General features: G+C 43.6%; 1 protein-coding gene across 1 annotated transcript in view; it reads left to right on the top strand.

Annotated features, from left to right (window-relative positions):
* Positions 1 to 18,262: 18,262 nt before the first annotated feature.
* LOC138651326 (serine/threonine-protein kinase SBK1-like) overlaps positions 18,263 to 24,420 on the top strand; it is a 90,434-nt gene continuing 84,276 nt past the window's right edge. Inside the window, exon 1 of the mRNA XM_069741427.1 lies at positions 18,263 to 18,468. The gene's annotated coding sequence lies outside the window, so the exon portion shown is untranslated. The remainder of the gene's footprint in view (positions 18,469 to 24,420) is intronic.

A 24,420-nucleotide genomic window follows, 5' to 3' on the forward strand; every position in this document is an offset into this window, starting at 1 on the left:
CAGTGTGTGGCAACCTTGTGAAGACTTACAGAAAACGTTTGACCTCTGTCATTGCCAACAAAGGATATATTACAAAGTATTGAGATGAAATTTTGTTTCTGACCAAATATTTATTTTCCACCATAATATGCAAATAAATTGTTAAAAAAACAGACAATGTGATTTTCTGGATTTTTTTTCTCAGTTTGTCTCCCATAGTTGAGGTCTACCTATGATGTAAATTACAGACGCCTCTCATCTTTTTAAGTGGTGGAACTTGCACTATTGCTGACTGACTAAATACTTTTTTGCCCCACTGTGTATATATATATATATATATATATATATATACACAGTATATCTAATATATAAAGCTGAATGTGTGTGTATGTATGTATGTATGTACAGTATGTATGTATTTATGTATGTATGTGTGTATGTCTGGGATTGACATCTGCACCTTCGCAGCTACAGCCACAAAATTTTGCAGAGTCACACGTCTGGACCCTGAGAGCATCATAGGCTATGTTGTGAGGCAAAATTTTAACCTCACGTGTTTCAATTCACCAAACAATTTTGCCCCTATCTACATAATGGGGAAAAAGTGAAAGGAAAAGTGTTGGAGGCAAATTGACAGCTGCCAGATGTGAACAAGGGGGACTTAAAGAATGAGAGCGCCAAAGAGTATATACCGTACAGTTGCTAAGGTGGGGCCCCGACATGGGATACTCACCACACACGGGGATATGAACACACACACAAAATGCGCCACACACGACACCTCTTTGCTATTATTCTAACAACCTGTAGCATTTCAAATGCTCTTGAGATTTGGACAAAGTACAAAACTGACCTCAGTGAGGACATCCTCATGCAGATTAGAAGAGAAAATCCTCAGCTTGGTGTGCCTGCTCCAATAAGAAATCCTAAAGGCATCCAAATGTGTAGGGAGATTTTCATAGAAACAAACTACAATATTGATGAACTGACAGCATTTGTGTCTCAGAACGAGCCAATATTAGTACCAGATCAAACTACATTTTAAGTTTCAGTGAAACCAACAAAGGTGGGATTGTCTTGCTTGATGCTCCAGGTGGAACAGGAAAGACATTTGTAATCAACTTGCTCCTAGCAAGATTTCGACAACAAAAAAAGATTGCACTTGCAGTGGCATCTTCTAGAATTGCAGCTACGCTTTTAAAAAGTGTCAGGACAGCACATTCGACATTCAAATTACCACTTAACCTGTCTCATAGTGACAGCCCCATGTGTAATATTGCCAAGGGATCAGGACTGACCAAATTGCTTCAAAAAATGCAGTGCCATCATTTGGGATGAATGCACCATGTCACACAAAAAGGCTCTGGAAGCAGTGGACAGACTGCTGCAAGACCTGCGTAGCAACAAATATATCATGGGAGGAGGAGTTGTTGTTTTGGCAGGTAACTTCTGCCAAACACTACCTGTTATTCCAAGATCAACCCCTTCATACGAACTCAATGCCTGTCTCAAAGCATTGTACCTTTGAACAAAAGTGAAGAAAATGTCACTGAACACAAACATGAGGGTCTACATGACAGGCGATGTTTCTGCTGGACTGTTTTCGAGCCAGCGGTTGACTATTGGAGATGGCAAGGCACTTGTAAACTCAACCACTGGACATATCACCTTCCCAAGCAACTTTTGTTGCATTGTGAATTCCATTGAGGAGTTTAAAGCAAAGGTTTTTCCAAACATTCAACTCCATTTCAAAAATTCTGGCTGGCTGTGTGAAAGGGCTATCCTAGCTCCCAAAAATGACAACATCAACAAGATCAATCTTCAAATTCTAAATCTCCTTCCAGGTGTGTGGACAACCTACAAGTCAGTGGATACAGTAATAGACCCTGCTCAAGCATTATTTTATCCAACTGAGTTCCTCAATTCCTTGGAGCCACAAGGACTTCCTCCTCACAACCTCTTTCTAAAACCTGGAGCACCTATTCTCCTATTGAGAAATTTGGATCCACCAAAGCTGTGTAATGGAACAAGACTCTTGATTAAGAACCTGTTTGCACATGTAATTGAGGCAATCATTTTGACAGGATGTGCCACAGGAGAATATATTTTCATTCCAACAATTCCTCTCAATCCATCTGACTTGCCTTTTGATTTTAAACGCCTCCAGTTTCCTGTTTGACTGGCATTTGCTATGTCCATTAACAAAGCTCAGGGACAGTCCTTGAAAGTAGTTGGAATCTATTTACAATCTCCATGCTTTTCTCATAGTCAACTTTATGTGGCCTGTTCAAGAGTTGTAACAGCCAAAAATCTGTTCGTCTTTGCACCTGAAGGAAAAACTAAGAATGTCGTTTATCAAAAGGCTCTCGAATAAGTAGTAGAAGATTGCTTCACATTACTTGGCCAATTTAGTTAAATCTGTGTGGAATATCTCTGGTGTTGAAATATATGATGTGAAATGCTTCTATTAGCTTACTTTTTGCCTTTTTAATAATTGCATTTCTATTTGTTTTGTGGTTTTTGTGTGCAGAATAAATTTTTGTTAACACATCCTATTTTGCGAACAGCAGTTATTAATCCGGGCGAAGCCGGGTCGTACAGCTAGTTTCTTATATAATCCCTTGCTTTTGAAGCTTAGACACTTTTTTTATGTGGCAAAATATTGCATCCATGCTATTTTTATATATATATTTTATCTTTTCTTTTTGAGACCAACCCACGGGCACTGTACCTACATGTGTAACAACTTTCACTTGGGAAGAAATATATTACAGTGTCTCTGTGAGAAAACTATTGCTATCTGCACCATCTAGAAACATATGATATGTATTGGAGTTACTATGTTATTACCTGTTTTGTGATTTATTGACATCTGTCAGATTGAGGGATTTAACCAAACATTATGTTATGGTTTTGTATTTTCTTAGATATTCATGCTTTTAACTGATTTTAACTTGTTTTATGTGGTTTGCTTTTGTCAATAAAGGATTTTGTATTTATTTGGCCTGGATGTCTTCCTGGAACATAACAATATTGCATCTTACAGTAATTAGGTTCTTTAGAAGGATGTAGATTGGGGGATTTATTTTTACGAAATATAGGCTGAACTGGATGGACAAATGTCTTTTTTCGGCCTTGCTGACTATGGTGCCTGCAGTTTAGGTGCTTCCTATGTGGGCTGCAGGAAGTGGCAATCAAGGCTGGTTCAGTAGTGCCAATAGGACAAGCTCCCCCTGTAGGACTGTGGGTTTTTGGTAACTACGGCCGGCTCGAGGCCTAGCAATTTTTTCTTTTCCTGTGGACCTTCTGCTGCTTATCTGAGTTCCAGCACTGTTAGCTGGTTCTTGGGAAGACAATCTTGACTAGGTCCCCCTGGTTCCAGTACCGTCAGCTGGTTCCGGGCAGAGCCTTTGGCTTAGGTGCCTCCTTCTGGGTATCCGAGTTCTACCAACATCAGGTGGTCCTTGGTAGTGCTTTGTGGCACGGGTACTTCCTGCTTAGTAACTGGGTTCCAGTACCGTCAGCTGGTCCTCGGTAGTTCCCTTGGCTCTTGTACCTTGGGAGGCAACGCATCCGGGTTCCAGTACCGTCAGCTGGTTCTCGGCAGTGTCTTTGGCATGGGTACTCCCTCCTGCCCAGCCTGGTTCCAGCACGCCAGCTGTTTCCGGGTAGTGTCAAGGTCACTTAGACTCCAAAATGTTGTCCTGTCGTGGTGCGGTCGGGTTAGCCGACTCTATGGTGCCTGCAGTTTAGGTGCTTCCTATGTGGGCTGCGGGAAGTGGCAATCAAGGCTGGTTCAGTAGTGCCAATAGGACAAGCTCCCCCTGTAGGACTGTGGGTTTTCGGTAACTACGGCCGGCTCGCGGCCTAGCAATTTTTTCTTTTCCTGTGGACCTTCTGCTGCCTGAGTTCCAGCACTGTTAGCTGGTTTTTGGGAAGACAATCTTGACTAGGTCCCCCTGGTTCCAGTACCGTCAGCTGGTTCTAGGCATAGCCTTTGGCTTAGGTGCCTCCTTCTGGGTATCTGAGACCCACCAACATCAGGTGGTCCTTGGTAGTGCTTTGTGGCACGGGTACCTCCTGCTTAGTAACCGAGTTCCAGTACCGTCAGCTGATCCTCGGTAGTTTCATTGGCTCTTCTACCTTTGGGTAGCCTTCTGGGTTCCAGTACTGTCAGCTGGTTCTCGGCAGTGTCTTTGGCTCTTGTACCTTCTGTCCCCATCCTGGTTCCAGCACCGTCAGCTGGTTCCGGGCAGAGTCTTTGGCTTAGGTGCCTCCTTCTGGGTATCCTAGTTCCACCAACGTCAGGTGGTCCTTGGTAGTGCTTTCTGGCACGGGTACCTCCTGCTTAGTAACTGAGTTCCAGTACCGTCAGCTGGTCCTCGGTAGTTCCATTGGCTCTTCTACCTTCGGGTAGCCATCCTGTTTGCAGTACCGTCAGCTGGTTCTCGGCAGTTCCTCAGCCTTCTTGTACCTTCTGCTACATTTCCAAGTTCAAGACCCTAAAGATGATGACCCTGAAGACCGAGAAGCAGAAGAACAAGAAGCTGCAGAACAAAAAGCAGAAGAACATTAAGCATAAAACTAAAAATCAGAGCAAAAGATATTATCTAAATTATAAGCAGAAGAAGACTAAGCAGTTTATGGGGGTGAGTCCGTTCCGCCTCGTGGTGCCCCTGGAAAAAACCTGCTGCTGCAGGCCAAACTGAACGCGGACAAATCCTGTTGTAAATCTTTTGTGACAGGCAGAACGGAAGGTCTAATCTTCTAAATTTTATAGATAACAACTACAGGAATGCCTGTGACAAATAAGAATATGATGAAGAAGAAGAATATGAAGATGATGAAGAAGTAGAATATGAAGAAGAATAATAGTTGATTAAGAAGAATATGAAGAATTAAAAAAAAAAAGAATAATAGGAAGAAGGTGAAGAAGAAGATGAATAAGGTGAATAAGAAGTTGATGAAAAAGATGCTGCTGCTGAGGATGATGAAGAAGAAAGTGTGGGAGAAGTAAAAAAGAAGGTGCAGAGCATGGAAGTAGTGAAACATAAATATCTGACAAAATATAAAAAATCTAAACATAGTCAATATCTTTTTAACTCTGAACATTAGGGTTGAGCGAAACGGGTCGAACATTTTCAAAAGTCGCCGACTTTTGACAAAGTCGGGTTTCATGAAACCCGATCCGACCCCTGTGCGGGGTCTGCCATGCGGTACGCGACTTTCGCGCCAAAGTCACGTTTCAATGACGCGAAAAGCGCCATTTCTCAGCCAATGAAGGTAAACGCAGAGTGTGGGCAGCGTGATGACATAGGTCCTGGTCCCCACCATCTTAAAGAAGGGCATTGCAGTGATTGGCTTGCTGTCCGCGGTGTCACAGGGGCTATAAAGGGGCGTTCCCGCCGACCGCCATGTTACTGCTGCTGATCTGAACCTAGGGAGAGGTTGCTGCCGCTTCGTCAGAAGCAGGGATAGCGTTAGGCAGGGTCCATTAACCACCAAACCGCTTGTGCTGTAGCGATTTCCACTGCCCAACACCACCTTCGGTGTGCAGGGACAGTGGAAGCTACATTTTTTTTTTTTTTCCCCTCAGCGCTGTAGCTCATTGGGCTGCCCTAGAAGGCTCCCTGATAGCTGCATTGCTGTGTGTACGCCGCTGTGCAAACCAACTGCTTTTTTCAAAGCACAAATCCTCTTGTTCCTTCCTTTCTGCACAGCTATCTTGTTTGTTTGTCCACACTTTTTATTTAATTTGTGCATCAGTCCACTCCTTATTGCTGCCTGCCATACCTGGCTGAGATTACTGCAGGGAGATAGTAATTGAAGGACAGTCACTTTTTTTTTTTTTTTTGTGGGAGATTAAGATTGGCATTTCTGCTAGAGTGCCATCCCTGTCTGTGTCATCTCTCACTCAGTGGGCCATAGAAAGCCTATTTATTTTTTTGCTTGATTTGGGTTCTAAAATCTACCTTAAAAAATCACTACATCAATCAGTGGGAGAAAAATATTGGCCTCAGGGCTTGTGTGCCACTCCTTACTCCTGTGTGTGCCATCTCTCAGTGGGCCATAGAAAGCCTATTTATTTTTTTGCTTGATTTGGGTTCCAAAATCTACCTGAAAAAATCAATAAATCAATCAGTGGGAGATTAATATTGGCCTTTGGGCTTGTGTGCCAGTCCTAAGCGTGCCATCTCTCTCTCTCAGATAGTGGGCCATAGAAAAAAAAAAAAAAAGTGGGAGATTAATATTGGCCTCTGGGCTTGTGTGCCAGTCCTGAGCGTGCCATCTCTCTCACAAATAGTGGGCCATAGAAAGCCTATTTATTTTTTTGGTTGATTTGGGTTCTAAATTCTACCTGAAAAAATCAATAAATCAATCAGTGGGAGATAAATATTGGCCTCTGGGCTTGTGTGCCACTCCTGACTCCTGTGTGCGTCCTCTCTCACTCAGTGGGCCCTAGAAAGCCTATTTTTTGTTTTATTTGTTTTCTAAATTCTCCCTGAAAAAATCATTTTATTTTATTTGGTTTCTAAATTATTCCTGAAAAAAATCATTTTTTTTGTATTTTTTTTTCTAAAGTCTCCCTAAAAAAAAAACAAAAAACAAATCAGTGGGAGATTAATATTGCCCTTTCTGCTTGTGTGCCAGTCTTGACTCCTGGGTGTGCCATCTCTCTCTCTCTCCAATTGTGGGCCATAGAAAGCCTATTAATTTTTTTGCTTGATTTGGGTTCCAAAATCTACCTGAAAAAATCACTAAATCAATCAGTGGGAGATAAATATTGGCCTCTGGGCTTGTGTGCCACTCCTGACTCCTGTGTGCGTCCTCTCTCACTCAGTGGGCCCTAGAAAGCCTATTTTTTGTTTTATTTGTTTTCTAAATTCTCCCTGAAAAAATCATTTTATTTTATTTGGTTTCTAAATTATTCCTGAAAAAAATCATTTTTTTTGTATTTTTTTTTCTAAAGTCTCCCTAAAAAAAAAACAAAAAACAAATCAGTGGGAGATTAATATTGCCCTTTCTGCTTGTGTGCCAGTCTTGACTCCTGGGTGTGCCATCTCTCTCTCTCCAATTGTGGGCCATAGAAAGCCTATTAATTTTTTTGCTTGATTTGGGTTCCAAAATCTACCTGAAAAAATCACTAAATCAATCAGTGGGAGATAAATATTGGCCTCTGGGCTTGTGTGCCACTCCTGACTCCTGTGTGCGTCCTCTCTCACTCAGTGGGCCCTAGAAAGCCTATTTTTTGTTTTATTTGTTTTCTAAATTCTCCCTGAAAAAATCATTTTATTTTATTTGGTTTCTAAATTATTCCTGAAAAAAATCATTTTTTTTGTATTTTTTTTTCTAAAGTCTCCCTGAAAAAAAAAAAAAATCAAATCAGTGGGAGATTAATATTGCCCTTTCTGCTTGTGTGCCAGTCTTGACTCCTGGGTGTGCCATCTCTCTCTCTCCAATTGTGGGCCATAGAAAGCCTATTAATTTTTTTGCTTGATTTGGGTTCCAAAATCTACCTGAAAAAATCACTAAATCAATCAGTGGGAGATAAATATTGGCCTCTGGGCTTGTGTGCCACTCCTGTCTCCTGTGTGCGTCCTCTCTCACTCAGTGGGCCCTACAAAGCCTATTTTTTTTTATTTGTTTTCTAAATTCTCCTTGAAACAATCATTTTATTTTATTTGGTTTCTAAATTCTTCCTGAAAAATTCATTGTTTTGTATTTTTTTTTCTAAAGTCTCCCTGAAAAAAAAAAAAAAAAATCAAATCAGTAGGAGATTAATATTGCCCTTTCTGCTTGTGTGCCAGTCTTGACTCCTGGGTGTGCCATCTCTCTCTCTCCAATTGTGGGCCATAGAAAGCCTATTAATTTTTTTGCTTGATTTGGGTTCCAAAATCTACCTGAAAAAATCACTAAATCAATCAGTGGGAGATAAATATTGGCCTCTGGGCTTGTGTGCCACTCCTGACTCCTGTGTGCGTCCTCTCTCACTCACTGGGCCCTAGAAAGGCTATTTTATGTATTATTTGTTTTCTAAATTCTCCCTGAAAAAATCATTTCATTTTATTTGGTTTATAAATTCTTCCTTAAAAAATAATTTTTTTTTTTTTTTTCCTAAAGTCTCCTTTTAAAAAAAAAAACACAAATCAGTGGGAGATTAATATTTACATTTGCGCTTCAGTGACAGTCCTGCGTGTGTGGCATCTCTCTCATTTGTTGCCACCAACAACAGAGTGTGTAACATTGTGCCTGATTTTCGTTGTGGTCTCACCCACCTGTAAAGGGGTAGCTAAATCATACTGAAGTTATAGCTCACCGTGTAAGTTGTGTGACTGCAACAAATACCGTTAGTTTGGTAACGTTTTTAAAACAATGAGGAAGTCTGGTGGAAGAGGTCGTGGCCGGGGGCGTTCATTGTCAGCAGGTAATGAGGGTAGTGGTAGTGGTGGAGCATCAGGTGGTCGTGGGAAAAAAAATATTGCACCTAAGTCTGGAGCTGTGGAGCCAGGTTCGTCGTCTGGCTACACAAGGCCTCGAACGCTCCCTTTTCTGGGAGTAGGAAAACAGCTTTTAAAGCCGGAGCAGCAAGAGCAAGTTTTGGCTTATCTTGCTGACTCAGCCTCTAGCTCTTTTGCCTCCTCTCGTGAAACTGGTAAAAGTAAAAGCAGCGCGTCGTTAGTGGATGTTCACGGTCAGTGACAAGTCGCTTCCTTGTCCTCTTCAGCAAAAACAACAACAGAGAAGAATGCAGCAGGCGACACAACGGGTTACTCCATGGAGCTCTTTACACATACCGTCCCTGGCTTAGAAAGTGAAGCAGTTAACAGTCCATGCCCATTACAAGTTGAATCTGACATGGAGTGCACTGATGCACAGCCACAGCCAGACTACTATGCTGGTCCTTTGACTCAGACCACAACATTGCCCTCGCAGGGTGCTGATCAAGAATCAGACCCTGATGAGACTATGTTGCCCCATCACGAACGCTATACCACCGACCGACAAGGTGACACAGACGAAGTTGCACACGAGCTACAAGAAGAGGTAATAGATGACCCAGTTCTTGACCCCGATTGGCAGCCATTGGGGGAACAGGGTGCAGGCGGCAGCAGTTCTGAAGCGGAGGAGGAGGGGCCGCAGCAGGCATCAACATCGCAACAGGTTCCATCTGCCGGGCCCGTATCTTGCCCAAAACGCGTGGCAAAGTCAAAACCTGTTGGAGGACAGCGTGGCCATCCGGTTAAAGCTCAGTCTGCAATGCCTGAAAAGGTATCCGATGCTAGAAAGAGTGCAGTCTGGCATTTTTTTAAACAACATCCAATTGATCAGCGCAAAGTCATCTGTCAAAAATGTTCAACTACCTTAAGCAGAGGGCAGAATCTGAAAAGTCTCAATACAAGTTGCATGCATAGACATTTAACCACCATGCATTTGCAAGCTTGGACTAACTACCAAACGTCCCTTAAGGTTGTAGCACCCTCGGCCAATGAAGCTAGTCATCAACGCAACATCCCTTCCGGCAGTGTAGGGCCACCATTTTCTGCACCACCTGCAGTATCTGTGCAGGTTTCTTTGCCAGGCCAAAGAAGTCAGGGTCAGGGAATCACCAGTTTCGTAGTAGGAAACACTGCATCTAGGGCACCGGCGGCAACAATACCATCTCCAACCTTCTCTCAGTCTGCCATGTCCACCGGCACCCCCGCTAGTTCCACGATCTCCAGCTCTCCAGTCCAGCTCACCCTACATGAGACTATGGTTAGAAAAAGGAAGTACTTAGCCTCGCATCCGCGTACACAGGGTTTGAACGCCCACATAGCTAGACTAATCTCGTTAGAGATGATGCCCTACCGGTTAGTTGAAAGCAAAGCTTTCAAAGCCCTGATGGACTACGCTGTACCACGCTACGAGCTACCCAGTCGACACTTTTTTTCCAGAAAAGCCATCCCAGCCCTCCACCAGCATGTTAAAGAGCGCATCGTCCATGCACTCAGGCAATCTGTGAGCACAAAGGTGCACCTGACAACAGATGCATGGACCAGTAGGCATGGCCAGGGACGTTACGTGTCCATCACGGCACACTGGGTAAATGTGGTGGATGCAGGGTCCACAGGGGACAGCAAGTTTGGGACAGTTCTGCCTAGCCCACGGTCTAGGAAACAGTTGGCTGTAGCCATTCGCACCCCCTCCTCCTCCTCCTCGTCCTCCTGCAGAAGCGAGACCTCGTCCACAGACCGCAGTCGCACAACCACTCCATCCGCAGCTGCCACTGTTGCACACAAGGTCTCCCATTATGGGGCAGCTACTGGCAAACGTCAGCAGGCTGTATTGGCTATGAAGTGTTTGGGCGACAACAGACACACCGCTGAAGTTCTGTCCGAGTTCTTGCAGAAAGAAACGCAGTCGTGGCTGGGCACTGTAGATCTTGAGGCAGGCAAGGTGAGTGATAACGGAAGGAATTTCATGGCTGCCATCTCCATTTCCCAACTGAAACACATTCCTTGCCTGGCTCACACCTTAAACCTGGTGGTGCAGTGCTTCCTGAAAAGTTATCCGGGGTTATCCGACCTGCTCCTCAAAGTGCGTGGACTTTGCTCACATATCCGCCGTTCGCCCGTACACTCCAGCCGTATGCAGACCTATCAGCGTTCTTTGAACCTTCCCCAGCATCGCCTAATCATAGACGTTGCAACAAGGTGGAACTCAACACTGCACATGCTTCAGAGACTGTGTGAACAGAGGCGGGCTGTTATGTTTTTGTGGGAGGATACACATACACGGGCAGGCAGTAGGATGGCAGACATGGAGTTGTCAGGTGTGCAGTGGTCGAAGATTCAAGACATGTGTCAAGTCCTTCAGTGTTTTGAGGAATGCACACGGCTGGTTAGTGCAGACAACGCCATAATAAGCATGAGCATCCCCCTAATGCGTCTGCTGATGCAAAGTTTGACGCACATAAAGGATCAGGCGTCTGCAGCTGAGGAAGAGGAAAGCCTTGATGACAGTCAGCCATTGTCTGGCCAGGGCAGTGTACAGGACGAGGTAGCGGGCGAAGAGGAGGAGGAGGACGAGGAGGATGATGGGGATGATTATATTTTTAATGAGGAAGCTTTTCCGGGGCCAGTGGAAATTGTTGGCGCGGCAAGGCCGGGTTCTGGTTTTTGGAGGGACACAAGTGACGTGGATTTGCCTGAAACTGCCCCTCAACCAAGCACAACCACAGATTTGAGAACTGGAACTTTGGCCCACATGGCGGATTATGCCTTACGTATCCTCAAAAGGGACACACGCATAACAAAAATGATGAACGATGAGGATTACTGGTTGGCCTGCCTCCTTGATCCTCGCTATAAAGGCAAATTGCAAAATATAATGCCACATGAGAACTTGGAACTAATATTAGCAACCAAACAATCAACTCTTGTTGACCGTTTGCTTCTGGCATTCCCTGCACACAGCGCCCGTGATCGTTCTAACACGAGCTGCAGGGGCCAGCAGACCAGAGGTGTTAGAGGGGCAGAAATCAGAAGTGTCGTTGGCCAGAGGGGTTTTCTGACCAGGTTGTGGAGTGATTTTGCCATGACCGCAGACAGGACAGGTACTGCAGCATCAATTCAAAGTGACAGGAGACAACATTTGTCCAGTATGGTTACTAACTATTTTTCATCCCTTATCGACGTTCTCCCTCAACCGTCATTCCCATTTGATTACTGGGCATCAAAATTAGACACCTGGCCAGAATTGGCAGAATATGCATTGCAGGAGCTTGCTTGCCCGGCAGCTAGTGTCCTATCAGAAAGAGTATTCAGTGCTGCAGGTTCAATACTAACAGAAAAAAGGACTCGTCTGGCTACCCAAAATGTAGATGATCTAACCTTCATTAAAATGAACCACAACTGGATTTCGAAATCTTTTGCCCCACCTTGCCCGGCTGACACCTAGCTTTCCTATGTAAAGGTCTTGCCTGTGGACTATTCTGAACGACTTTTCCAATCTTGTAATTTGCAGCACCTGATTGTCCAGCATCCAACATGTTAACACCTCCCTAAATGGCCAAAGTCCCCACATGGGGCCGTGGTATCGCCACTTGGCGCCAGCACCCGTGAGAGTACTGTTTGTCTGAAGAGGTGGGTGTGCCCGCTTTTGGTCGACGGCACTGCCACTAGGTCCCTCATAGTACAATAAAGTGTCTGGCGGTGGTGGTGCGCACCCAACGTCAGACACACCGTTGTAATATGAGGGGCCCTGGGCCTGTAACGCCGGCCACAAGACAGTCCCCCCCCCCCAGGTCAAACAGTGCTCTACCACTTGCAAAATTTTCTCTCACAGCTCCACCAATGTTTAGTCTATGCGCTGACATCCTTCAATGCCTGGCACTGTCAATACCATTGTATTGACATTTTTCTTATGTTAGGCCTTCGAAGCCTGTCTGCGGTCACTCCTTCCACTAGGCCTCCACTGACCTGTCTACTGCTGCCCGGGTTCCCCTGGAACCAATTTTAAATTGCCTACAGCCAGCCCAATTTATTATGTTAGGGCTTCGAAGCCTGTCTGCGGTCCCTCCTTCCACTAGGCCTCCACTGACCTGTCTACTGCTGCCCGGGTTCCCCTGGAACCAATTTTAAATTGCCTACAGCCAGCCCAATTTATTATGTTAGGGCTTCGAAGCCTGTCTGCGGTCCCTCCTTCCACTAGGCCTCCACTGACCTGTCTACTGCCGCCCGTGTTCCCCTGGAACCAATTGTAAATTGCCTACAGCCAGGCCAATTTATTATGTTAGGGCTTCGAAGCCTGTCTGCGGTCCCTCCTTCCACTAGGCCTCCACTGACCTGTCTACTGCTGCCCGTGTTCCCCTGGAACCAATTGTAAATTGCCTACATCCCAATTTTTGTTATGTTAGGCCTTCGAAGCCTGTCTGAGGCCCGTTTTTCCACTACTACTACACTGACCAGGCCACTGCTGCCCGTGTTCCCCTGGAACCAATTTTAAATTGCCTACAGCCAGCCCAATTTATTATGTTAGGGCTTCGAAGCCTGTCTGCGGTCCCTCCTTCCACTAGGCCTCCACTGACCTGTCTACTGCTGCCCGGGTTCCCCTGGAACCAATTGTAAATTGCCTACAGCCAGCCCAATTTATTATGTTAGGGCTTCGAAGCCTGTCTGCGGTCCCTCCTTCCACTAGGCCTCCACTGACCTGTCTATTGCTGCCCGTGTTCCCCTGGAACCAATTGTAAATTGCCTACATCCCAATTTTTGTTATGTTAGGCCTTCGAAGCCTGTCTGCGGTCCCTCCTTCCACTAGGCCTCCACTGACCTGTCTACTGCTGCCCGGGTTCCCCTGGAACCAATTTTAAATTGCCTACAGCCAGCCCAATTTATTATGTTAGGGCTTCGAAGCCTGTCTGCGGTCCCTCCTTCCACTAGGCCTCCACTGACCTGTCTACTGCTGCCCGTGTACCCCTTGAACCAACATCAGAAAATATAAAAATAAGTATTTTGCTTATAAAAAAGAAAATACTGGAGAGATATCAAATGCAGACATTTTAACATTAAAAACAAACACATACAACAAAAATCTGGTACAGTACTAAAAATGGCCACCAGCTACAATAACTTTCTCCTGCAAGTAGTTAACTGAAAGTTTTTTTCAATTTAAAACACAGATATGGCATCCACCGAGTGTTGTCCTGTCGCGTCTTCTTTATATTATTGCCAAGAAGATGCAAAACAATGAAAATAATAAAATCATTATTTACCAAAAAAATAGAGTAAGTCAAAACCACATTGCAAATAAACATTCATTACAAATAAAGAAGCAGGGCGCGTCCGAGGGTGAGTATATACCTAATAAGAATATAATCACCCTCGGACGCGCCCTGCTTCTTTCCGACAGCCTTCCTTCCTAAGAATCAGCCCTTCCGTGGTGTAGAGAGAGGGTGTGTTACACTCCAAGGTGTTCTCCAGGTTGCCTTTCCTGAGCTTCGATCTTCATGCTCTCGTTTAGTAGTTGTCAGAAAGTAAGCTACAAAATGGGTATGGGGTGGAGAGAGATGGTGTGTTACACTCCAAGGTGTTCTCCAGGTTTCCTCGCCATTGCTTCGATCTTCCGACTCTCGTTTAGTAGTTGTAGAAAACTACACTGCATTAGGCCTACAAAATGGGTATCGGGTGGAGAGAGATGGTGTGTTACACTCCAAGGTGTTCCCCAGGTTGCCTTGCCATTGCTTCGGTCTTCCGACTCTCGTTTAGTAGTTGTAGAAAACTACACTGCATTAGGCCTACAAAATGGGTATCGGGTGGAGAGAGATGGTGTGTTACACTCCAAGGTGTTCCCCAGGTTGCCTTGCCATTGCTTCGGTCTTCCGACTCTCGTTTAGTAGTTGTAGAAAACTACACAGCATTAGTCCTACAAAATGGGTATGGGGTGGAGAGAGATGGTGTGTTACACTCCAAGGTGTTCTCCAGGTTTCCTCGCCATTGCTTCGATCTTCCGACTCTCGTTTAGTAGTTGTAGAAAACTACACTGCATTAGGCCTACAAAATGGGTATCGGGTGGAGAGAGATGGTGTGTTACACTCCAAGGTGTTCCCCAGGTTGCCTTGCCATTGCTTCGGTCTTCCGACTCTCGTTTAGTAGTTGTAGAAAACTACACTGCATTAGGCCTACAAAATGGGTATCGGGTGGAGAGAGATGGTGTGTTACACTCCAAGGTGTTCCCCAGGTTGCCTTACCATTGCTTCGGTCTTCCGACTCTCGTTTAGTAGTTGTAGAAAACTACACAGCATTAGGCCTACAAAATGGGTATGGGGTGGAGAGAGATGGTGTGTTACACTCCAAGGTGTTCTCCAGGTTTCCTCGCCATTGCTTCGATCTTCCGACTCTCGTTTAGTAGTTGTAGAAAACTACACTGCATTAGGCCTACAAAATGGGTATCGGGTGGAGAGAGATGGTGTGTTACACTCCAAGGTGTTTCCCAGGTTGCCTTGCCATTGCTTCGGTCTTCTGACTCTCGTTTAGTAGTTGTAGAAAACTACACTGCATTAGGCCTACAAAATGGGTATCGGGTGGAGAGAGATGGTGTGTTACACTCCAAGGTGTTCCCCAGGTTGCCTTGCCATTGCTTCGGTCTTCCGACTCTCGTTTAGTAGTTGTAGAAAACTACACAGCATTAGGCCTACAAAATGGGTATGGGGTGGAGAGAGATGGTGTGTTCCACTCCAAGGTGTTCTCCAGGTTGCCTTTCCTGAGCTTCTATCTTCAGGCTCTCGTTAAATTGTGGTTAAATGGAACAACTGCATTTGGCGTACTAGTTGGTTTGGGGCCTACTAACAGTGTCTGCCGCTCCTTGCTGTTCTCCTGGTTTCCTGTCCTGAAATTCCGTTTTCAGGCGCTCGTTAAGTAGTTGTTAATGTTAGACTGCATTTGGCCTACTAGTTGGGTTGGGGCCTACTATCGGTGTCTGCCACTCCTTGCTGTTCTCCTCCACTGAACAAAGCTGTGCCGCCTGTTTACTACGGTTGCCAATTTTGAACTGCATTTTGACTACTTACTGATTTGGGCCTACTCTCTGTGTCAGCCTCTCATTCCAGTTGTCCTCCACTGCAATGCCCCCTGGTTATTCCTGTGTTACCAATTTTGAACTGCATTTAGCACACTTTATTATTTGGGCCTATATCTGTGTTTCCTCCTCATCCTGCCCATTGCCCAGCCAGTGATAGATGAGTCTGCTGGTACATTGACCCATAACGCAACATTCCCCGTGCACGCTACACAACAACATTGTGACCCTGCTGAAAGTCAGGTTGCTCTTCCCGCATACCATACCACCTTACACGGGGACAGAGGAAGGTGCAGATGAAAGTGCAGGTTCCTTCATCAGGTGGGGGGAGGAATACTAGTTGGCGACGTCACTGGCACAGGGCCTCTCATAGTACGCAAAAGTGTTGCTGCCGGTGGGAGGCGCCCCCGCCGTGCAAACACACCGCTGTACTTTGAGGGGCCCTGTGCCAGTGCCAACGAGTGGGCCCCCCCTGCTTGCTCAGGTTCACAGCACTTGCAAAGTTGAAATACTTACCTCTCCCTGCTCCACTGCCGTGATGTGGTCCAGATTTCCTGGGCCCACTAATTACTTGAACCAGCCCTACCCACCACAACTTTAGCCAAATGACCCCCAATTTCAAATGCCTTCCAATTATTATAAGGTAAATTACGCTTGACAAGCTTCATTAAGAAGAATGGATGGTTTTGACATTAAAATGGGCACTCTAGGTGTTTTCCTGGCCCCCACTCACTGCCGACTATGCTGCCCCATTGACTTGCATTGGGTTTCGTGTTTCGGTCGATCCCGACTTTACGTCATAATCGGCCGATTTCACTCGACCCGACTTTTGAGATAGTCGGGTTTCGCGAAACCCGGCTCGACTCTAAAAAGGTCAAGGTCGCTCAACTCTACTGAACATCTTTAAAAAATTAATTCCTGCTATTCCATTTGATTGGGCTAAACCTCTATGCCTTTAATGTCTCCTCCACCTCCCCCAATACATTCTACATTATTCTTAGTTGTTTTCCTTCATGTGGAATTAACCTACAAGGAAAGAAAGGGTTTATTTTAAGATGGTCATCAGTGGACACCGCTGTGTGTGCTCGTCCAGACCGGAAACATGGGGCCAGAAGTAAAAAGCGGAGGAGGTCAAGCATGCAAAGAATCCTTGCGCCTGCGCAAAAGAAGGAGGGTGCTGGAGATGGGCAGACGTCTCTGCCCATACTGTTTCAATGCGCACGCGCCGGCAACACTGGTCTGGACGAGCACACACAGAGGCGTCCACTGATGACCATCTTGCCCTACATAAAAGGATGGCATCTTTTGCGGTAAGCTACTTCCCCTGACGAAGCGGTCCATTGTAACCGCGATACGCGTTGGGATCTCCCACCACCTGGTCTTGTTCGGCACATTGGCTGCTGGGCTACCCTTCCTATTTTAGGTAGTATTGGATGGTATCTTATACACTGCTGTGGGGACCTTTTTAGCAGGGTCCTTTTTTTCTGTGGCTTTTTTACCATGGATAGATTGTGTCATCATGGGCAGTAGGTTCTATGCCTGGTCATATTTAGGACCCATATGTATATACTAGCAGACCTCTTTTTCACATATGTAGGTCTGTATATTTGCATTAGCAATTTACATGCATCTTTTGATCACACTGGCAGTGTTATATTATGTGACTTTGTGTAGCATGCAGCACCTTGTGTATTATTTATGCTATTTATGCAGCGATTATTTCTGAACAGACCTTATGGGGGAGTTGTTTGTGTATTGGTTTTAATTGGTTTTTAATTGTTTGTTACCAATAAAGTTGTTCCTTTTTGATATGTTTAATAGGTGGTGTGTGGATTTTTTGGGTGGCTTCTTTTTTCTTCTTTTCCTTTGATGTACACTCCTGACCATAACCCAACTAGTGGCCATAGCCTTGCTTCGTACAATTGTATTGAGCAAGATCAGGTCCACTGGACGGCCATGCCCACTGGATGACTGCATCACCAGACAGGGAGCTTCGCTCAATACAACTGTATGGAGCAAGGCCATGTCCACTAGACGGGCCTCGGTCGTGAGTATGTATAACGCATATATACCCGCCGGTCCTGGCCCAGAAACCACAGTGCGTGCACTGGGGAGATTCTCTTCAGTCACACAGAATGACTACAGACTTATCGATTTAGACTGGACAACCCCTTTAAAAAGAAGGGTCAATCCTGTCTGTACATATTGAGTGTTAGCATAAACTTGATGTATTTGTCAATTAAAGTTGAAAAACTTATGAAATGCTGATAATTGTACTTCAGTAACCATAGAAATTTGTGACTAAAAGACCTAAAAACACTGATGCCGCAACCTTGGTGAAAACCTAAAATTGTATCAGTCTCAAAACTCGTGGCCACAACTGTGTGTTTTTTCTGCTTATATAGATAGGCTCAAGGTTTATTTGTTATTAATGTTATTGTGTGCAACTGAATATAACAGCTTCAGCTTCATTGAATGAAAATGGGTATTATAAATGCTATGCTTGTGGTTTTTGTGCAGAGTCTCACAATATTGATATGGAAACAGGAATTCTAAACAGAACTACAGATAACAGAAAATGGTGGATAACATGAATGCTAGAAAGGTGCTGGTTCAGACTAGTTCAATGATGTTAATAACAAGTTCAAGTATGAGGAGGGGGTCTACTAAATTTAGAAGCACATTCTGGAAAGTGCTTTATAAATGACACACATGCAGATTCACCTCTAGCTCTATTTTGTTCTAACGGTCATGAATAAACAGTGGCAGATACTGCAGCTTCTCATTAATAAGGTTTGAGTCCATCCAAATAAATTGTAGCAAAGGAAGAAAAGGAGAACAGGTTTATTCACAGTGGGCTATCGCTACTGTTACATTGTGGTCAAGGGGACATTTTCAAGTTAGGAGGATAGCATCAAACTTCTCCACTTGAAGGTATGCAATGAGAAATATATCTGTTATATCAGTAGATTTTTATGTTTTTCATTCTAAAATAGAAGGTATTGTGCATGTAAATAGCACTTTCCCACCTTTATAAGTATTTTAGCAGTTTATCATTTTTCACATTTGAAATGTGCTTCCACATCACTGTGCAGAAGTCTCTATCAAATGCATTAATAATTTACAACAAACGTCTGATACAAAAATAGATTGATAGTGATATTATAGTTTTTTGCAATTCTGCATACTGCATTTCCATCACTAAATCGTATTTTCAAAACTCCTCTATATCTTGATCAATTCTTACCAAGATCTAGTGGTAGGCTATTAGTTTTTTCTGCTGTCCATTAGACATGTCCACTAGTGTTCTGTCCAGTGACTGTGCATGTATGCTCCATCCTTCCCTACTGCGCCTGACCTGAATATATAGCAACACATAACCCATATGTGCTTATTGGCAGCAGCTTCTTGTTTGGCCATTATACAGAAATCTATAAAAGTTAATAAGATGGCTTCTATGTACACCACAGACTGCATCTTCTATTATTGTTTTCTTATAGTTGGATATCAGTAGAACAGCTGCCCCATTACTCTACTACCCAGTCCACTATCTGGCGATTGTGCATGCACTCACTGTTCTGGAACCTCGGACCTGTATTCATGGGAATATGCATATATTGCATAGAAAAGTGAATGGGATGGTGGCTCTGTGCATGCACAAATGTGTGAAACCATCCCTCTGTTGACCACCTACCTTCCCTCCAAGTAGATAGAAGCAGGACAATTTCACGCTATTAGGCATGCCCAGCATTGTCCTGTAATTTATTATGCCTAATATTAATTTTCTGCCACTCTTTTCGGTGTCAGCAGTAGGCAAATGTTGGGAAATTTGTCATTCAGTAAAGGTGAACAATAGAATACGGAGTATATACAGTAACATAGTCATACATGGGACATCTGATCCAGCCAATCTGCTATACTGTCAGCATTTGTTTTAAGAGAACATAATGGCTACATGCTGCCTCAATGTCACTCCAGTAAGCAAGGGAAACTATGTGAAATCAGGAGTATTATTTACTATTTGCAAAACAGATCTCCACTTAGATTATTGTGAAAATTAAATAAAAAAAAGTAAAAGAATACAAAACGTTTATAAAGAGCAAACATGATTTTGATCCTGGACTAGGGTCTTCATCAGGTTCTAATTGCATGAGAATAATTCCCCATTGCACATTTAGATGCAATATTTGATGCTCATACCAAAGGTTAAATGTTACATTAAATAATTAACTACTTCGGGAATGCCCACAGACTTTATATGTTGAGGCAGTCAACACGTTACTCTGCACTAACATTCTAAAATGTTAATGCAGAGTCGGTAGCTTGATTGTACAGTTGCTGCGGCAATGAGTTGGCTGTCAGGCCCCCACAGAGAAGGCAAGCTTGGTTTATTACCATCTCTGCCTTCTCAATCACGTTTTACACAATGCTGAAGCAGAATTGTATGCATAGGTTAGAAAGCAGTGATCATGTGATCGCCAGGTGTAGTGAGAGAGCATGAACTGCTGAGTCCTACAACACCCTTTCACCTCTGCTTTGCATCCAGGAAGCTGAATTTTCTCTGTAACTGGGGCATATAAACCAGCCCCAGTTACAGAGGAAATCAGCACAAAAAAGTCTACCACCTGAGTTGTTCCTAACCCTCACCTACCTAGTCATTCTACATTAGTCCACATACATTGAGTATCTGAAGAGTTTTTTTAACCTCAGTATTTGTAAGCCAAAACCAGGAGTGGGTAAAACATGTAGAAGTGGTGACATGTTTTTATTATATTTTTCTTCTGTCTTTTCCACTTCTGGTTTTGGCTTACAAATATTGAGGTAAATTATTCACCAAATACTCAACGTGTGAATGTGGCCTCACTCTGTAGATTGTAAGCCCATGAAAGCAAAGTCCTCTGCACCTCTTCACCAGTCTGTCAATTTGCTTACTATAATATATTACTTGTATGTAACCCTTTTCACATACAGAATCCAGAAGTTAATGGTGCCTTAAAAATTAATAATAATGTATTAACACCTTAACAACCACTGATACGCCTTTTAAGGGTACTTATTCCTCAGCTCCGAGGATCTAGCATACCAAAGGAAAGAGAAATGAGGTCCCCCCACCTCAGTACCTCTGGTGTCCCTGTACCCTCCGGCTCTGTCTCCGTAGCCATTGGTGTCTTCTTCCAGGAAGAAAATGGCAGGCGCACGCGAAATGCGCCTGCCAAGATCTGCCGGCCGGCAACAATAGGAGATTTTTCCTATTGGTTCATTTTGATCACTGTGATAGACCCTATCACAGTGATAAAAATAAAAAAATAGTAAATCAAACCCCCATTATCACCCCGTTAGTTAGGTAAAAATAAAATCAAAAAAGTATTTATTTCCATTTTTCAGTTAGGGTTAGAGTTAGGGTTAGGCTAGGGGCTAAGTTTATGGTTGGGGTTATAGCTAGGGTTAGGGTTGGGGCTAAGGTTAGGGTTGAGTTTGGGTTACGGTTGTGGTGTGGCGGTTAGGGTTGTGGTTACAGTTAGGGTTGGGATTAGGGTCAGGAGTAAGGCTGTGTTAGGGTTGGTGTTAGAATTGGGGGATTTCCACATCAGGGGTCTCCAAACGTGACATGGCGCCCGCCATTGATTCCAGCCAATTTTGGGTTAAAAAATTCAAACGGTGCTCCCTCCCTTCTGAACACTGCCATGCGTCCAAACAGTGGCTTTTGCCCACATACGGGGTATGGATGTACTCAGGAGAAATTGCACAACAAATTTTCTGGTCCAATTTCTCTTGTTACCCTTGTGAAAATAAAAAAGTTTGGGTCTAAAATACTTTTTTGTGAAAATGCAAAATCTTAATTTTTTCCTTTCCTCATTGCTTTCGTCCTTGTGAAGCACCTGAAAGGTTAATAAACTTCTTGAGTGTGGTTTTGAGCACCATGAGGGGTGCAGTTTTTAGAATGGGGACACTTTTGGGTATTTTCTGTCATATTGACCCCCCAAACAGCTAGTGTAGCTCAAAACGCGACGACCGCTGCGCTAACAGATTTTTTAAATTTTACTTTTTCATGTTTTAATCTACAAATAAATGTGATTTTTTGTAATTAATTTTACAGTTGCTGGATTTTCCACTTTAAAAAAAATAAATCATTACACTTATATCTTGTATAATTGACAAGACTCCATAACTAATATATAGTCGTGTGAAAAAAAAACTTTGCCTCTTTCCTGACAAATTTAAATATTAGAAGGGACAAAAAAATGGTCATAGGAGCGCATGCGAGATGGTGAGTTGATATAAAATCTTAATTTATTAGTTTCCAGTGGAAATGAAGATTTTATATCAACTCACCATCTCGCATGCGCTCCTATGACCGTTTTTTGTCCCTTCTTGTTTGATCCTCTTGCGAGGCATCCGGCTGGAGCTGTAGCGTATATTCCGTTTTAACCACTCCAAACACCAGCTTGGCGCTCCTGTGAAGCAGTTCGTCATTTTCTTTTTCTCTAAAATGTAAATATTAGACAAAGATAACACTAGTAGCTAACATAGAAAAATTCAAAAAAACACAACATGAAGTGCAAACTCACCAAAACCTTGTCAGATGACAAATGCACAAGCAGGGTGCAGCAGGCCCCTGATAATAAATGCTAAAGCAGCACAGGTGCAAGCTACTGATGAGAGCAGCCACCCACTCGCCCAAACATTGGAGCGGTTGGCTGCCTAGTAGCAAAAATGCACACAGGTAAGGCTTGCATAAGACACTATTCACACAGATAAATGTGATGCACAGTGTCTGGACAACCTATTGATCACGCCCATAGCATTAGCAGGCGGGCTGTCCAGCACTATATATATATACATGCAACACACAAGGAACAACATAAAGGGGCCCTGCTGCACCCTGCAAAAAGATGATAAAAAGTGCAAAAAAGATTAAAAATGAAATAACGTATATAATACATTAGATAAGGTATTAGTTACAATTTTGGCCAAAATGGATAAGCTCGCAACCCAACATCAAGGGTCCTCATAAACTTGCAAGTCCTACTCTAATATCAAAAACAGCTAAACATAGAAAAATTCAAAAAAGCACAACATGAAGAGCAAACTCACCAAAACCTTGTCAGATGACAAATGCACTCGCAGGGTGCAGCAGGCCCCTGATAATAAATGCTAAAGCAGCACAAACTTTGCCTCTTTCCTGACAAATTTAAATATTAGAAGGGACAAAAAAACGGTCATAGGAGCGCATGCGAGCCGGTGAGTTGATATAAAATCTTCATTTATTAGTTTCCAGTGGAAACGAAGATTTTATATCAACTCACCGTCTTGCATGCGCTCCTATGACCGTTTTTTTGTCCCTTCTTGTTTGATCCTCTTGCGAGGCATCCGGCTGGAGCTGCGGCGTATATTCCATTTTAACCACTCCAAACACCAGCTTGGCGCTCCTGTGAAGCTGTTCATCATTTTCTTTTTCTCTAAAATGTAAATGTTAAACAAAGATAACACTAGTAATCACTAAATGCAGCTTTTAAATGAAGGTTTTATTATTAAGGAAAAAATAATTCCAAACTTACAGGAGCTGTGTGGTAACTGGTTGGGCCACCCTAAGCAGCATCAACTAATCAAGCGTTTGCGATAACTGGAAATTAGTTTTTTTTAAATGCCATGGATGAATTTTGGCCCAGTCAAGTTTGTAATGTTTGCAGAATTGTTGTGATTCATTCACAATGGAGGGTTTCCTAGCATGAACCGCCTTTCTAAGGTCATGCTGCAGCGTCTCAGTTGGATTAAGCTCCAGACTTTGACTAGGCCACTCCAAAGTCTTACTTTTGTCTTTCTTAAGACATTCAGAGGTGGACTTACTAGTGTGTTTTGGACCAGTGTCCTGCTGCATAACCCAAGTGCGCATCCGCTTAGGGTCACAAACAGATGGCCGGACATTATCCTTCAGGATTTTTTGGTAGACAGAATTCATGGTTCCACTTACCATATCAAGTCTTCCGGACCTGAACACAACAGTCCCAGACCATCACGCTATGGCCACCATATTTTACTGTTAGTACGATGTTCCTTTTATAAAATGCTGTGCTACTTCTTCGCCAGATGAAATGGCACATACACCTTACAAAGAGACCAACTTTTGTCATATCAGTCCACAGCGTATTCTCCCAAAAGTCCTGGGACATCTGTCAAAACTGAGTCAAGTTATTATGGCTCGGCAGTCTAGGAACTCTGCCCTGCAGGGCATCTTAGCCCAGTCTGTTTCTTATGGTGGAGTCATGAACTCTGACATTAACTGAGGCAAGTGAGGCCTGCAGTTCTTTGGATGTTGTTGTGGGGTCTGTTGTGAACTCTTGGATGAGTCATCGCCGCGCTCTTAGGGAAATTTTGGTCAGCCGGCCTCTCCTGGGAAGGTTCACCACTGTTCCATGTTTTCACCATTTGTGGATAATTGCTGTCACTGTGATTCGTTGGAGACCCAAAGCTTTAGAAATGGCTTTATAACCTTTTCAAGACTGATAGATCTCAATTACTTTGTTTTTTATTTGTTTCAACATAGCGAGTGGTGATTGTAGCAGCCCCACACATTCCCCTATGCCTGAAAGAATTCGGCTTATGGAGGATATAAGTTCATTTTCTGCCGGTAGCCGTGCTTTTCAGTAAAACAGCAAGGAAGCATTTTAACACTAATCACTTGTAGATTAACCCTGTATCTACGTGTAAATAGCATTATTGCGCATGACAGGTTCATTTTAAGCTCCGGGTGTTTAATTTTTTGAAAGAGTCTATGTTTTTGGTACCTTGTTTTTTAAAATGAAAAGATTCTTGGAATTTGATATTAGACCTCTTATAACAACCTTATGGGCATTATAAGGAAAATGCATCCAGGTCTGAGGTATC

This window comes from Ranitomeya imitator, chromosome 10, assembly GCF_032444005.1.
Source record: "Ranitomeya imitator isolate aRanImi1 chromosome 10, aRanImi1.pri, whole genome shotgun sequence".
Classification (NCBI taxonomy): Eukaryota; Metazoa; Chordata; class Amphibia; order Anura; family Dendrobatidae; genus Ranitomeya; species Ranitomeya imitator.